The following is a 17,883-nucleotide window of genomic DNA, read 5'->3' on the forward strand; positions in this document are numbered from 1 at the left end:
CACCCAAGAATGCAATGAAAAGAGGTGCCAGTAGTTTCGTGGGCTTCCGTAGAAATTTATAGCCAATAAAATGGCAGTGGGTTCTAAGGAAAATGTACTAGAAGACTGGAGAGGATTCCAGTCCACACATAAAATGTTTAAGAAGCTGGGACATGTTGTACAATATTATTTTAAGATGTGTTACATTCGTTTACGCTGTGGAATATTTGTTTAGTGATGCAAAGATGTGTTGATTTCTTTTAGGTTGCATTTGTTTAACTCTGTCAAACTGTGTTACTTTGCCTGTGTAAAACACCTGACTGATCTAATAAAGAGCTGAATGGCCAATATCTAGGCAGGAGAAAGGATAGGCAGGGCTGGCAGGCAGAGAGAATAAATAGGAGGAGAAATCTGGGAAAAGAAAATTGAGGAGCAAGAAAAGGAGAAGGAGAGGAGGACATCAGGGGACAGCCACACAGCTAGCCACAGAGTAAGGTTAAAAAAATGTATATAGAATAGAGAAAGAGAAGAGCCCAGAGACAAAAAGCATATGGTATAATTTAAGTTAAGAAAAACTGGATAGAAACAAGCCAAGCTAAGGCTGGTCATTCACAAGAAAAAATAAGTTTCCGTGTGATTATTTGGGAGTTGGGTGTAAAAAGAGTAAAGCATGGAAAAAAAAAACCACAGGGACAGGATGACAAAGACCTAGTTTTTGTTTCAGAAGAAGGATAAGGGGAAGGGAAAGAAAAAGAGGAAGAAGAGGGAAAGGAGAGAGAGGAAGAGGAAGGAGGAAGAGGAGAAGGAGGAGGAGAAAAAGGAGGTGGAGGAGGAGAAGGAGAAAGAGAAAGAGAAGGAGAAGGAGGAGAAGGAGAAGGAGGAGAAGGAGAAATCACTGCTCTTGGAAAAACCAGTCATGATCCAAATAAGCAGGATTAGAGATAAGATGTGTTTCACTTACTGTTGATATATGAAACAATGAAATCTCTTTGATCCTGAGGCTAAGAAGATTGTTCTTGTAGTGACAGATATATCTGCCTTTGATATACAGGGAAGGAAAACCAATCAGAGCCCATCTCCAGGCCTTGTGCCCAGATACCCACACACCATTCATTATTTCAAATGTTGTTTGATGGCTTCTGTAAAGGACCATAGGCAAGAAGGGGGAAATTCACTGTGGCTTTATATGTTACCACCCTTGACTATGTAAAAATAAGTAGCCGATAGAAGAGGTAAGAGAGGCAGAAGAGGAGAGCGTGGGCGCTGACATCAATATCCTACCTGACAGAGGAAGATGCCAAGTACCATTGATGGCTGGTGACACATTATCACCAGAGGGACTGAGATAACAACAGTACCAGCCGGAATCCAGCAGGGGCGGGGGTGAAGGAACTGTTTTAGGGATGAGATTTCATACGGGTAAGGAGCCTGGTGACAGGTCTACAGAAAATGATTGCCTCAGTGTCTGGTATTGGGCTGAGGTCAGCAGTACTGGCAGCTTGGAAGAAAAGTCAAAACCAGGGAAGAGGAAAGCGGGCTTGAAATGCATACGGAGACGCAGGAGTCCACACCTGTCTCTCTGCTTCCAGTCTCCTGGTGGAGGAGACCTTGTACACAAGCTGATGCCCCAGTGTGGACCTGGCCATGCATCTGGCCCAGGAATCAGAATCACTGGAGGAAGTAGGGGAGACACTGGAGGAGCCGGGGCAGCAAGCATGTCAGGTCAGGAACCAAAGGCAGGAAGTCAGAGGCAGGAATTGAAACAGAGACCACGGAAGAAAACTGTTTACTTCCTAGCTCTCTGTGGTTTGCTTAACTTGCTTTTGTATACCCTGGGGTGGCACCACCCACAGCGAGTTGGTCTTATCTTCATTAATCACTAATCAAGATAATACCCCACAGACTTGCCTGTAGGCCAATCTTATGGAGGTGTTTTCTCAATTAAGAGTCCCTCTTCCCAGATATGTCTAAGTTTGTGTTAAGTTGACAAAAACAAAAAAACAACCATCACAGATAATAAATGAATTCCCAACGTTTAGAAGTCTCAGTGACAGTCACGTGTCCTGAAATCCACCGGCCTCGGCAGCCTGGCTGAGGCTAATGCAAGTTCCTTATTCCGATCTTAATATTAGCCCTCATATCACCAAGCCCACAGTAAATAGATCTACATCCCCTCTCTGCATAGATATGGATGCCAGGGTGACTGTAGTTAAAGAGACTGCAGAAGAGTCGAGGAGGCTTCCGCAGCACACTGAGAAGGACTCTGCATAGCTGAGAACACGGACCGGTTCAGGGGAGCTGCTGGGGGAACTGTGGAGGGAGAAGCTGCAGGCGGGTTTGAAAGCAACCTTATAGAAATCAGCTGCAGGGTGCAGACCACACTGGGTCTGAGCAGAAAACTAGTCAGAAGCAGGTCCAGATGGGAGAGCAGATCTGGACCAGCAGGCGGTCAAGTGGGCTTCCTCAACAGTGAGGGACTGAGCTGAGCTGTGGAGTCCTTGGTCCTTGATGCCACATCAGGTATCAGGTGAGAAGACTGTGTGGGACATGCCATCTCAGCGCTGTGTGACCATCACTTTATGGAGTCCAGGTGAGGGAGCTATGCTCATTCATCAGTCCAATGTGTCTGGTAAGTTTTTTTTTTTTGAGATTTATTTATTTATCATGTATACAATTTTCTGCCTGCATGTATGCCTGCACACCAGAAGAGGGCACCAGATCTCATTATAGATGGTTGTGAGCCACCATGTGGTTGCTGGGAATTGAACTCAGAACCTCTGGAAGAGCAGCCAGTGCTCTTAACCTCTGAGCCATCTCTCCAGTCCATCTGGTAAGTCCTTAGGCATGGTTTTTAATATGCCTATGTGCCCCATCATTTTAAGTCCCCCCAATAAACTTACAGGGTGGGCCCCTTTCCAGTCTCAGGAATTAGTCATTTGCCAATCTGTGGTGGATGGAGAGTGCGTTTGGTTCCACCCAGGGTCTGCGGTCATATTCTTCTTCCTCAAAATGGAGTCAAAGGCTGCTTGTAAAACGGAGTGTCCTAGGGCAAGGCACAGCCTGCAAAACTGTTTTCTACAATATGGAGTAACTCTGAGTGGGTCATAGCTTCATCTCAACACTAAACGCAACTTAGGGAAGAAAGGGCTTATCTGGCTTACAAGTCTGGATTTCAGTCTGTTATTGGAGGGGAGGTCAGGGCAGGAACTTCAAGCACAGCACCGCAGTCAAGAGCAGAGAGAAAATAAATAAATGCACGGACTCTTGTTTGCTTGCTTTCGGCTAGCTTGCCCTTCTCTTATACTGTTCAGGGTTCTCTGCCTAGGGAATGGTGCCACCCACAAGGGCTGGAGCTTCCTACATCAATGAACAATTAAGAGAATCCCTCACAGATGTGCCTGCAGGCCAGCGTGATCTAGACACATCCTCACTGAGACTTTCTTCCCAGGTAATTCTAGGTTGTGTCAAACTGACAGTTCAAACCACTCTTCCCTCTCAGGACTGTTTTCATTGCATCCTGTAGGTTTGGGCACAAAGTCTTCATTACCACTCAATTCCAGGGTTTTGGCTTTCTTCCTGAATTCTTGAACCATCCATTCATCCTTCTGTATTTAATCCCTATGGGTTTATGCATATTCTATAGTTTCCCTTGATGGTTTTTTTATTTATTATAATCAGATAGAATACAAGGAATTGGGTTGGAGAGATGGCTCAGCAGTAAAAGGCATGAACTGAACTTCCAGAGGACCCGAGTTTGATTTCCAGCATCCATACTGGGTGGCTCACAACCGCCTGTAGCTCCAGCGCCAGGGAGTACAGCTACCTCTGGCTTCTATGGGCACCTGCACTCATAGGCACACGAGCTCACGGTTAAAAATAAGAAAAATGAGTATTGTTAAAAGAATATAAAGGATATTTCAGTTTTTACATATTAGCTAAGACTCGCTTTGTGTCCTGATCCATGTCTATTTTAGAGGAAGTTCCATGCCTAAGCGTCACATCGTAAATTAGAAGAGCAACACCTTTTTTTTAAAAAAAAAATGAATGGAATAGGTGATTGGCCATAATTTGCCTTATTATTTTCAAAGTATAAGATATTTGAGAAGTCGCTTCCTGGTTTTCTGACACTTTGTCCTCTTTCTTCCCATGTCCCAGGACACCCCTAGCTCTCCTCTCTATGGATCACACATCACTATCCTTCACAAGTCACAGAGCAGCCCAGTATTGGTTTCCCTGAGAAAAACTAAGCGGTGCTAATGGCGAGTCAGCCCGAGGAGAGGCATGCTGGGGTCCCTCCTGAGCTGGGGCCTCCCACAAACTACGGAGCCGATATGTCCAGTCAACATTGCTGTCACCATCCAGCACACTTCATCCTAAATTAGTGGCCCAGGCCCTGCCAGTTATTGCACCTCGGTGCTTATGGGTTTCGTGTGAATTAAAACATTCAAGCGTCGTGAATGTGAAATTCAAACGCTCACCCTGCGTGGCATTTTAATGAGACGCAACTGGGTTCGGCACATTCCATCCTTACAATTATATGAGAGTTTCTATCAGGACTGCTCCCTTAGGCCTGGCCCATCACAGCCAAGATAAACTCCAGTTCCTGAGCGTATGGAAGGCAGGGGAGAATTGTGTCCGGGCCGATGGTAAAAGGTCACAGGGCCTACCCTAGCTCCGATTAACGTGGGCCGTCAGAATAAGTTAGGTCTGCACAAGCTCTTGAGGAGGAAGAGGTGCGGTGATGGGAGACTGTGGTAAGTTTTCTCACCGGACTTTCAATGAATCGCCAGCCCCCAAATAACAACATGGAGACTTATTATTAATTATGAAAGCTTAGCCTTAGCTTAGGCTTTTTCCCAACTTGCTCTTATAATTTAATGAACCCATTTGTTTTTAATCTACATTCTGCCACACGGCTCAGTGTACTGTATGTCCAACCTCTTCGCGTCTCCCTGGCATAGATTCCTCCTCCTCTTCTCTCTCTCCCCGGAAATCCCACCTATCTCTCCTGCTATTGGCCATTCGGCTCTGTATTAAACCAATCACATGACCCATCTTCCCACAGCGGTAACAACTATTCAGCAGCAGGAGACTGACACCCATTCTCCTGCTCCCCACACACCTTGATTCTGCTCTTCAGTTTATCTTCCTAATCCAAGCCTCCTCTGCGGCACTTAGAGGCTTCCTGCGCCCCTAGGAAAAGAGGTACAGCATCCCGCCCTACAGATGCAGGAACTGAGACCTGGAAAGACAAAGTTGAAAGGTTTCCGCACCCTGATATTAAGTCTCTCTGCCAAAGAAATAGATCAGATCAGGCCGGATTAAAGGTCCAGGTTTAATGAGCAAAGCAATTTCCAGGTAGTGAGGGGCGTGGGGGTGGGGGAGAGGAGAAACCACATGGCAGGGCTAGAGACGCCTTTCTTAAATACCCCGTAGGCGTGGTCTTGAGCTTCTCAAGGGGGAGGAGCTGCCCCTTGGCAGGCTGGAGAGGGAAGAGGAGTTCAGGCAGAGCTTCCACCCAGACAAAAGTGACTTGTCCAAGACCAGTATCAGAAAATTAGTCAATCCTGTTCTGTCTGCTGAATGCATTTCAATAGGTTTCGCTGCTGCAATGACAAGGCTTAAGTTAAGCACACTGTCTCACCGTGCAGGCCACAGGGGCGACTGCCATCCTCATGCAGGGCTCCCTTGGCTGCGTCCAAGGTGCATCTCCAATGGACCTCATCCGCCGCAGTGAGAAAGAGAATGGCGGGAGAGGAGTCTCCCGCACCAGTGCTTTACCAGCTGAGCCCAGCCACCAGCTAACAATTGTTAGTCTTTTCAGCCCGGGATGGGAGGGGGGGTTGGGGGGAGGGGTCTTAATCATCTTTCTTTGAGTTCAAGCATCAAAACATGAGAAAAATCAGACCCAGGGCTTCCCGTGATGCTCTGGGGCCACAGAGTAGAATGAGAAATAATAAAGCGCTCTAGAAATGAGGCTTGGGTAGGGGCTGACTCTTGGAACACAGGGAGTCCTGGCTTCCCCAGCAGGAACAGACGGACGCAAGTGACGCTGGTTGCTGGTCCCAGGGAGGCTAGGTTGCTGGGTCTGGTCAAGACAGCGACAGAGGGCTGGTGGTCCGGTGAGGTGGGGAGTGGTCGGTGCCCAGGGACTCAACACATCCTCTCTTCTCGGAGTGTGTCTGGTACTCTTGCTGCTGACTTTGCCTTTTTCTCCTTGAAGAAAGAAAGGAGTCAGTGGCTGACAGCTAAGACTCCATCTTCCCCTGAAGTTGATACGCTAGTGACTTCGAGAAAGCCTTGGTCCCCTCAAGTGGGAAAGGAGGAGACAAATGTCTTCCAAGGTCTCCTCCAGGGCTGGCATTCTGAGTCCAATTGAGCCTAAGGCCCTAAGGGGTTCATGGGGTTGGGACCAGCCCACCATCAACCCGGGCTACACCAAGGGTGTTATTTCCAAGGAATACAAGGCATGGAACTGATTGATTTCTCTGAATATTTACCCTGGAGAAACGATGATGCGTGTGCAGGGCGGTAGGCAGCCCCGGGGATATTGTCCCTCCTTGACAGTACGGCCTCTGTGACACTTCCGCGTGGAGAAAGGTGAACCAGGAGCTAGGGGTGAGCATCCCCGCTTAACAGCTCTCCGCTGTTTACCCAAAAAATATTGTTCCATCATAAAAATTCCCAAAATAGTTCCTTGCCTGGCCAGACTGACTGGCGGGCGCCCAGCTTGGGAGCTGCGCCACGCTGGAGACATGCTCCAGGGAGGTGAAATTAGCTGGGGAAGGTCTGGAGCCACGGTTTGAGGACCACCGGGCCTGCATATCCTGTGGGGCGGCGCACAGAGGGACTCATAGACTCGTCTCTGGGGTCTCTCTCTGGGGACCCTCTCCTGGCAGGGACAACTTATTTTTAGCTAAGAAGGGCTTCTTTGGTTCTTTGTGGGAGGCTGGAGGTGAGACAAACGCTTTCCCCTCCACTGGAATGCTCTCTCCCACACAGATTCTGGCTCATACCTCCTCCGGCCAGTTTCCAACTTAAATGGCAGCTCTTCAGCCATTCTCTCCGGAGTAGCATGAACTAGGCTTCAGGTATAGTCCGCTGGGATTCTGTCTTTTCCCTTTGGAGAACTGAGCACTGTTTGTACTTACAAATACCAATGCCAGTCTTCCCCCAGAGCCTATAAGGTCCTGGGGCAGGGGGCCAGAAGCCAGGACTCATGCCTCACACAGAACAGAGGCTCGCAAACTGTGTGCGCCTCTGTCCAAGACCCCAGGCATCTGCCAGGACATGCCTGTCTGTGGGGACCTGGAATGATGAGAGATTAAGGGAACATACAGAAAGAATGTCACTTCATCCCACCAACTAATCTCCCCCCAGTGCCCCGCCTGACCAGAGCAGGACCTCAAAAAGGAGTCACTGATGTTTAAGTGACAGGTTTCTTCTCACCAGGGGACCCTTCCCACAGCTGCCCAGAGGCCTCAGTCTGGGTTTCCAGGTAAGTGTGGGAAGGCACTGTGGGCGTCCTGAAAGGCCTCGCTGTTGTGTGCAGGCACACCCCATACCTTAAGGCTCTTCGTCTTACACTGAGCAGGATGACTTACTCCTTAGCCAGCACTGGCTAGCTCGGTGACCATCCAACATTGAGTTAAAACCATGCCTGGCAACCCAGCCCCGCAACAGCTTCCACACCACATCTGGGGGAGGGAGGAACTGGGAGAATGAAGATGTTTCCTGGGGACAGGCTCCCCCACAGAAATGAGCAGAAAATAAGTGCTGTCCCCAGCTCTGGTCACAGAACCACAAGATCGGAGCCTCTAAGTGGATTCTAAGACTTAAAGTATATCCTTCTAGGGACCCTGGCCCTAAACTCAAGGCAATAACCTGTAATACACAAAGTTATGTACGTCTTATTTTATATAATGTGTATGTATGTATACACATGCACATTCATATGTGCGATTTGCTGGCCTAGAGCTCACCAGCTAGCCCAGGCTTGGGGCCTTCTTGCCTCTGCTCATTCTTGAGTTCTGGGATTACAGGCATAGGCCATCTTGCTCAACACCCTGTTTTAATAGGGAAGTTAATGCTGAGGCAATTTCACTGGGCAGGATTTCCTTCTGTATCATATTGCTTTCCTCCTCTTAGTGCCCAGCTGTATCGTGACTTCTGTCCATGGCAGCAGGGAAACCAGGCTGTCGAACCAAGCAGAAGAAAAACAATCCCTCATATTATACAACTCAGAAATAGTCGCTACAAACTCTAAAATTTTATATAAAAATCTAATTGGCACATAATTGCCGTAGTAGTTTTGGGCCCAGTGTGCTATTTCCACACATATACATGGTGGGTGATGATAAGATCGGGGTGTTGGGCAAAACCAGCACCTCCATGGCTTCTCATTTCTCTGGGATAGAAATGTTAGAAATCCCTTCTGGGGGTTGGAAAGACGGCTCAGCAGTTAAGAACATTGTTGCTCTTGCAAAGGACCTGGGTTCAGATCCCAACACCAACCCATGGCTCATACCTATCTGTAGCTCCAGGTCCAGGGGATCCAACATCCTCTTCTGCCCCCTGTGGGTACCATCCAAATACATGGTGGACATACGCACTTGCAGGCAAGCGCTCATGCACAGAAAAATAATATATACTTTTTAAAAAAAATATCCTCTCTGTTAGCGCCTTTGAAATACACAATTAGCAGGCTGAGTGGCATAGGCCTGCAATCCCAGCTACTCAAGAGACTAAGGCAGAAGAATCACAAGTTCAAGGCCAGTCTGAGCAATTCAGTGAGACCCTGTCTCAAAAGAAAAGGTTTTTGAGTGCCATGCTTGCTCAAGCCCACTCCTCTCTGGAGTGTATTCTATAGTTTCACTCTTATCTTTCACAAATATAAAATAATAATAATAGAGGAGGAGGAGGAAGAAGAAGAAGGAGGAGGAGGAGGAGGAGGAGGAGAGGAGGAGGAGGAGAAGGAAGGAGAAAGAGAAGAAGAAGAAGAAGAAGAAGAAGAAGAAGAAGAAGAAGAAGAAGAAGAAGAAGAAGAAGAAGAAGAAGAAAAGAAGAAAAAGAAGAGGAGGAGGAGGAGGAAACAGGACGTGATGGTTCACACCCATGGTCCCTGAACTCTGGGAGTGGCATCAGGAAGATCAGGAGTTCAAGGACGGCCTCTGCCGCACAGCTGTGGGATCTTTCTCACACCGGGACACGCTGGCAACTGCCTAGAATGCTACTAGGTGCCATTCCAGGTCTAGGAGGGACAGAACCACATTGGAGACTGCCACTGTTGTCTCCATGGTCTCACCACCTGGCTGGGCTGTTCCAGAGAGAAAGCAGGAACCGCAGCATCACTGTGCTTCCTGGAAGCCCCAAGGCTGTCAATCAACTGGTAACTTCTTCTGCAGTCAGGGAAGCTTGTCATTATAAAAACAGAGGTTGCTTTGGATACCTCATGGCTGCTCAAGGAGATTCTGACCCAGCCACTGATGCCCAGAGAGACTTCAATTCAGCTACAGAAACTGCCACAGCTGCTGCTTCTGTTTGAGGGGATGTCCTGCTGACAGCTCTTACTTGGGAAGCTCTGTTCAGTCACAGCTGCCCCAGGCATACTGTAATGATTCCAGAGGATGACATTTGGGCAGTAACAGCTTCAGCTGCTCCTCAGATGTCCCCACCATCTTGCAGGTGCCCTCAGTCAGGTCAGGAGACACACTTCTACCACCCATGACGGCTGTGACAGGCAGGCTCAGCACTAAGCTAAAAAGTTTGTAGTTAGCAGAGAGAAGGCTGTGTGTAGGTATGGCTGACTAAGCCATCTTGGCGCTGCAACCTGGGTTCCATTACAAGCTCATCCCGGGTGGTTTTATTGCCTGCAGACAGTGTTTTAGAACAGGTAAAGTGGGCTGAGCTCTTAGAATAATACACAGATCATTTTCACTGGGAATTGTTGTGCATGCCTTTAATCCCAGCACTCAGAAAGCAGGCAGATCTCTTTGAGTTCAAGGCCAACCTCACCTACATGGCCAGTACGAGCCTAGGAACACCCAGCAGGCAGACAATGACTGAAGAGTTCCAGAGAGTGGCTGCTACCAGACTTTTAAAACAGAGGCTGATGGAGCTAGAGGGATAACTCAGTAGTTAAGGGCACTGGTTGCTCTTCTGGAGGTCCTGAGTTCAATTCCCAGCACTCAAATGGTAGCTCACAACTATCTAAAACTATAGTCCCATGGTATCCAATCCCCTCTTCTGTTATGCAAACAAAACTCCATATGCATAAAATACATAGAATAAATAATACATCTTTATTTTTCTTTTCTCTCTCTTTTTTTGTTTTTGTTATTGTTGTTGTTGTTATTTGAGACAGGGTTTCTCTGTGTAGCCCTAACTGTTCTGGAACTCACTTTGTAGGCCAGGCTGGCCTCAAATTCACAGAGATCTGCCTGCCTCTGCCTCCCAAATACTGGAATTAAAGGTGTGCACCACCACACCCAGCAATAAATACAGCTTTTAAAAATAAAAATAGGCCAGGCAGTGGTGGCACATGCCTTTAATCCCAGCACTCGGGAGCCAGAGGCAGACAGATCTCTGAGAGTTTGAGGTCAGCCTGGTCTACAAGAACTAGTTCCAGGACAGGCTCCAAAGCTACAAAGAAACCTTGTCTCAGAAAAACTAAATAAATAAATAAACAAGCAAATAAATAAATAAACTGAGGCTGAGAAAGACCACAGCGCTGAGAGGGTGGGCACTGCGGATTGCTGAAAGAATGCAGAGAACAAGAGGCTACAGCAAGCTGAGAGCCTGCAGAAGACGAAGGATGGAAGAGGAGGGATAAGTGAGTAGTCACCAAGAGCCTGTGGGAGGCCACTGCTAGCATTCGCTGCCAGGTACAGGGCTGCCGCCACTCAAAGCCAGGAGCCATAACGCTAATTCCTGGGAGCTGCTGGCACCCACACCTCCCAGTCGCTGACACCAGTGGGGTGCAGTTGCCTTTTGGGGATGCCCATCTGAAGAGGACAGGAAGACCTGCTATCAACTAACACTCTGGCTGGAAACTTTTTCCCCATTCAGACCATTCCCAGCCTCAGATGGTTTCTTTTTCTGTTGATGAGTAAGGGCCACTAGGAAGCAAGGCTTGGTGTTGAGTGCTAAGCAGCGAAAGGATTCTGTGGGTTGACTGTCTTTTATAAGGGTTTGATTCCCCGTCTCTTCACTACTCAGTAGTTGGCAGACTGCATCTGGTGTTCCGCGGATGTGCAGAATCAGTTGTTTGGGCTGAGTGTCTGATCTTTGATCTTTGAATAGGCACATAACTGTATTAACCTTAACAGAAAACGGCTCCGCTCAGAGCCTCCTGCTCCTGAGTGCAGAGGTGCTTCCGTGCCTTGGCCAAACGGACTCCTAAGGAATTTGGTAATTGCCATTCCAGTTAGAATGGTGCATATTCACCGCTCGGCAGATTCAAGACTCTGTTAAAAATGCAACTATAAATAGCTCAGGTACTTCCAGAGTTCCTTGCAAATCCCCTGTACTTATGAATAGCCTGTTGTTCAAAAGCCACCCAACTACACTGCAACCAGGTTCTCCATAGTCAGCGCCCCGTCGCCACCTTTGTGTTTATTTAACCACCTCATTCAAGAAATAACTTTAAGATGGCTTCTAAGAAATGCGCGCAATCTAATGAAAACAAAGGTAAATGAGGAGATAAGGTGGGGGAAAAGGAAAAAAAAAAACAGGTGAAGAAGCCGAAAAAGAAATTTCTATTCCAAGGTCGGGAGAGCCTATACAATAGCTCAAGATGAAGCTGTAGGTTTGAACGTGAGCTTCCTGGCAAGTTAAGCAAAAGAATGGGGGGGGGGGTTTAAAATGAGGTTTACATCATCCAGAAATAAACGGCAAGTATTGAAAATGACAAGAACCCCTAGAGAGAAGACCTAAGAGATGTTTCTTGCGCTGGTCCTTTCAAAAGCAAAGAGAAAGCAATGCCCTCACGGTAGCTGTGCTGTGACAGGCGTCCCACTGGCTGTCTCTTAAAACGTCCCTCACTGGGGCTTGTGACTTCTGGACAGAGTGAGTTTATCGAAAGCCTTTCCACAGGAGGCCGAAGGGCAGGGTTCAGATCATCAGCTGATGCGATTCAAGGACACACTTTGTGACCTTCGGGGTCCCCTCGACAAGCTTCCTTTTCCCAAAGCACATTTGAAGAAGCAAGCCTATGGCTGAGTTTGTGGCAGCTGTCTCTTAACCTGGGATGCCAGGTGAGCGCCACTCTGTCTGCTTCAACTTTGTGGAGGCCACAGAGAGGCTTAGTGTCCCTGTAGGCAGTGACGGGGAGTGGCCATGCCTTCTCTCTGCCCGGTTTTCTTTCACAGAAAGTCATCATACCGAATCCATTCCTTTTCCCACTGTCCTGGTTTACTTCCTATTGAGCTGATAAACACCGCAAACAAAAGCAACTTGGGAAGGAAAGATTTCCTTTGGCTTACATGTCCTGATCAGTCAATGAGTGAGCAGGAACTCAGGAGGAACTATGCAGGAACTATGTATGAGCTACGCAAGAACTATGCAGGAACTATGTATGAGCTACGCAGGAACTATGCAGGAACTACACAGGAGCTACACAAGATCTACATAGGTACTTCACGGGAACTACACAGGAACTATGCAGGAACTATGTAGGAACTACACAGGAACTACGTAGGAACTATGCAGGAACTATGTAGGAATTACACAGGAACTACACAGGAACACTGCCTACTGGCTTGCTCTCCATCACTTATTCAACCTACTTTTTTATACAAAGCAGGATCATGGCTCGAGGTGACACCCACTACCCTCAGTGCACTGGGCCCTCCCACATCAATCAGTCATCAAGACCATGTCCCACAGACATGTCCGCAGGCCAATCTGTGAAGATAATTCCTCATTGGAGGTTCTCTCTTCTCAAGTGACTCCAGTTTGTGTCAGGTTGACAAAAAGTAACCACAGACCCGTTTGTCATCAGGACCTTGCTGGCCAGTCACAGTTAGCTTCAGCTGTCAACTTGCCGTACCTACAAAGAGGGGACTTCAGTTAAGAAATGGCCTCCAGGAGCTGGAGAGATGACTCAGGTGTTAAGAACACTGGCTGTTCTTCCAGATGACTCGGGTTCAACCCCGGCTCCCACATGTGGCCACAACTGTCTGTAATTCCAGATCTCTCTCTCTCTCTCTCTCTCCCTCCCTCCCTCCCTCCCTCCCTCCCTCTCTCTCTCTCTCCCTCTCTCTCTCTCTCTCTCTCTCTCTCTCTCACACACACACACACACACACACACACACACACACACACACACACGTGCAGGCAAAACACCAGTGCACATATAAATCATTAAAATAGGAAGGAAGGAAGGAAGGAAGGAAGGAAGGAAGGAAGGAAGGAAGGAAGGAAGGAGAGAAATTGCCTCCATTGAATTGGCCTGTGGCCATGTCTGTGGGGCATTGTACTGTCTGTGCTGTAGAAGAAAGATAGCTGAACACAAGACTGGAAGCAAGCAGTAAGCAGCGTTCTTCCGTGGTCTCTGCTTCGATTCCTGCTTCCTAGCTCCTATCTTCAGTTCCTGCCTTAGCTTCCTTCCTGGTAGACTGAAACCCTATGAGCCACATAAACCCTTTCCTCCCCAGACTGTTTTTAGACATGTTGTTTTTATCACAGCAACAGAAAGGTAAACTCTTGGGCTAGCTCATACTTTGCCCACAGTACTGACTTGATGTGTGCATGTGCATATATGTAAATATAGGTGTATATATAACATGTATGCATGCATGCATGTATATGAGGCAGTCTGTACGTAGCCCATGGTGGTGTTGAGCTCACAATCCTCCTGCCTCAGTCAGCTGCATTCTGGAACTGCATGCATACGCCACTATAACCCAGGCATATGCTACGACAACCAACTGCACAATGTTCCCTTTTGGACAAGTGTAGCTCATGCCTCATCTGACATTTTCTAATCCCCTTTATTGCTCTAGACCAGTGGTTCCCAGCCTTCCTGATGCTGCAACTCTTAAATATAGTTTCTCATGCTGTGGTGACCCCCAACCATAAAACATTTGTGCTGCTGCTTCATAACTGTAATTTTGCTACTGTTATGAATTATAATATAAATATCCGATATGCAGCCTACCAGAATGTTCCCCCCGTGAAAGGGGTCATGACCCATAGGTTGAAAACCACTGATCTAGACCCTATCTCCCCCACTTGGCATGTTCTCCAAACCCTTCACTTCTCTACTCTCTAAATCTAGAGGGTCGACCAGATGTCCTGAAGGGTTCTGGGGATTCATGTCTATGAAGTTGTTCTGAGTCTGGGTTCCCAGGGGATGTCGATGAAAGCAGATCAGTCCCTGTAGCCTACAGAATGTTTCATGGGGTGAAATGATAGCAGATGCCAGAATAATGATGACATGTTGGTTGTGGGTAACTCCTGCTCACATCAGACACATCCTGTTTCAGTTGGGGTTTTTATTACTGTAACAAAACACCATGACCAAAATAACTAGGGAGGAAAGGGTTTATTTGGCTTACAGTTCCACAGCATTGTTCATCTTAAAGGAAGTCAGTACAGAAACTCAAACAGGGCAGGAACCTGGTGGCAGGAGCTGATGCAGAGGCCCTGCAGGAGAGCTGCTTACTGCTCCACATAGATTGCTCAGCCTGATTTCTTATAGAACCCAAAACCACCAGTCCAGGAGTGGCACCACCCACAATGGCTGGGCTCTCCCCCATCCCATCAATCATTAATTAAAAAACTGCCTTACAGGCTGTAGGCACAGCCTGACCTTAAGGAGCCGTTTTCTTAATTGAAGTTCCCTCCTCTCAGATGACTTCATCTTGTGCCAAGCTGACATAAATCCATCCGGTACACACCTCTATTAAGATATACAAGCCCCTTCTTTGTTTCCCTGTTCCCATGCATACCTAGTAACTTAGGAGGAAAAGGTCTCTCCCTTCCTTCTAACTACTCATCTGTGAGCAAAATCTCAAGCTATAGCCTACTGTTAAAACAGCAGAGCTAGTGAAACCACAGATATGTAGCTATACAAATCACCTGTGCACAAGAAGACCACGACACACACACCGTCTAGAGCAGTGGTTCTCAACCTTCCTAATGCATCAACCTTTAATAGTTGGTGACCTCCAATCACAAAATTATTTTATTGATGCTTTATATGTACCTTTTTGCTGCTGTTATAAATCATAAGGTAAATACCTGATATGCAACCCCAAAAGGGGTTGTGACCCACAGGTTGAGAACCATTGCTCTAGACTATATCCAAATCCCCTTCCCCAGAATGAGCAAAGTCCACCTCCCCCCAATGCTAGCATGCAAGCCCATTCAAAATGATTTTTTTTTATTTATTTATTATGTATACAATATTCTGTCTGCGTGTATGCCTGCAGGCCAGAAGAGGACACCAGACCTCATTACAGATGGTTGTGAGCCACCATGTGGTTGCTGGGAATTGAACTCAGGACCTTTGGAGGAGCAGGCAATGCTCTTAACCACTGAGCCATCTCTCCAGCCCCAAAATGATTTTTTTTCTAATTTTATACTTTACGGAAGCACTGATTGTACTAAAAAACAGTGCTTCATTTTGTCATTAATTCCATATGGGTAGGATTTCATCTATTCATTTATACATCTATAAATAAGTTTCAGGGATTAACTAAGCCTCGGAGTCGTCATATAACATTCCATTCATGAGCAAATGCATTCCCAGTTCCAATAACTGCCAGACAGTTGAACTTCTGGTATGGTATGGGAAGCCAGAAAATTCCTATTCAGTGTCTTACACACTTATATACTCAAGATGGCAAGAATTGGGGACATTGACACCTCTGGGAATAAGTAATGCCTGGGCCTCGAATGCAAGGCTTTCAACAAGTGTTTGTTGGAACAAATGGACAGATTCATTCAGAAATGGTCTCTTCCATATTCATCTAAGCTCTGGGTGTAACAAAGCAATCATGACAAAATAAATAAATAGATATTCCCTTATGTGTGTAATTGTACACGCACCAAGAGACACAAATAACATGCACACACACACACACACACACACAAAGGGTCCCAGGGTGTGGCTCAGACATTAGGACTACTTCAGCCAGGTGTGGGGGCACACACCTATAATCTCTACCCTCACAAGGCTGAGGCAGGAAAATCACCAGTTCAAAGCCAGCCTGGTTACCCTGCTTGGTGTAACAGGATCAGGTTTGAACTTGTCCTCAGGAGCACAGGGTTGTGAGGTCGTTCCAGGGAAGTGACACAGATGTTAGAGAGAATTCTAACCCTTTCCTTTCCAGCTACTGAGAACATAACAACCTTTGTCAAAGAGTACTGCTCATGCTGCGTGAAGTGGTACACGTCTGTAATCCCAGCACCCTGAAGTCTGAGGCAGAAGGATGACAAGTTCAAGGCCAGCCATGCTATGTTTATACTTTTGAAAATACAGACATGCGATTTTTTTTTAAATGCATATGTCTGTATTTAATTATATTGAATGCCACGAAAGGACTATTGAGTGTTAAAATGGAAGATGAGGCTGGGCAGTGGTGGCGTGCACCTTTAATTCTGGCACTTGGAAGGCAGAGGCAGGCAGACCTCTGTGAGTTTGAGGCCAGCCTGGCCTACAGAGTGAATTCCAGGACAACCAGAGCTACACAGAGAGACCCTGTCTTGAAAAACAAAAGAAAACAAGAAAAGGAAGCTAGCTGAAGCTGAAAGCACAGTAATTTAAGGGACAGGACTAAGATCCTGAAATTTAGTTATTTGAACTGCAGGATGAAAAGAAAGGTCAAGCCAGCCAGATTCATGGCGCAGACCCCTTCTAAATCAGTGTGCAGGACTGTGTCCCTTCAGCCAGTCCAGAGTCACTATAGGTTGTCACGGTGTCCACCAATCCCATCTAAGAACCTCTGCCGTGTTTCTAAAGCCAGAAGTGTCCCCTGCCCCCACAAAGACGCGTGTGAGCAGGCTCTCCCCTCCTTCTTGACCTCAGCGCCCATAAAGACGACTGCGCGCATGCTCTCTCCTCCTCTTGACGCTAACACTTGGCACCTCCTGCACACACGGTCTCACAGGCTGCTGAGCATAAACAGTGACGTTAGGACCCTGAAGGTATGAGGAAATAGCTGATGGTTTCATAACACAAAGCAGAGCACTTGGCAAGTGTGTCCAAACCACATAGCGAGGCCAGGGAGTTGCGCTGACACCATGGAGGAGGAGCCAAGGGAATTACCACAGACTCTGCGCTCCCTTTGCCCACCTGCTCTCTCTGCGCTCCTGGAGCCCAGACCGCAAGCCTGGGTGGGCTGAGGATGAGTTTGGCCTCCCGGGTCCGCTCTCTGAAAACAGGTGGCCTCTGAGAATATTTACCAGCTGTCGCCTTAGACACACAACAGCCAGAGAAAGCCCCAGCACAGTAAGGCAGGCCCCTGAATAGAATGGAGGGTGGGGTGGGAGTTGGGTGGGGTGGTCTAGAACGGGAAGAGGGCTTCCAGATGCCTGTGTTACATTTTATGATTCTAACAAGTTCTGCATGGCTCTCTACCACTGGTATCTAGAGGCTCAGCTAGGCTATGCTAAGAACTCGGAAATGAGTCCCGCCCTGGTCTGAATGCTTTATTCTGCCTCCAGATTCTAATCCCAAGAGGTCAGGGGCTTTGTCTGTCTGCCTAATCTGTGTGGGTGTGGCTTCGTAGTTACTAGTCACAGGTCTTCAGTATGTGTGTATCACACGCTTGTTAGTTGTCCAAAGCACAATTGAGGGAAAAGGAATCTATTTTAAATGAATAGTGAAGGAGATTGGAATAAGGCTGGATGGTGGATCTGCCTAGGGGCGGCACCACCCACAGTGGGTTGTGCCCCTAC

The sequence above is a fragment of the Microtus pennsylvanicus genome, chromosome 14 (assembly GCF_037038515.1).
Source record: "Microtus pennsylvanicus isolate mMicPen1 chromosome 14, mMicPen1.hap1, whole genome shotgun sequence".
Taxonomy (NCBI): Eukaryota; Metazoa; Chordata; class Mammalia; order Rodentia; family Cricetidae; genus Microtus; species Microtus pennsylvanicus.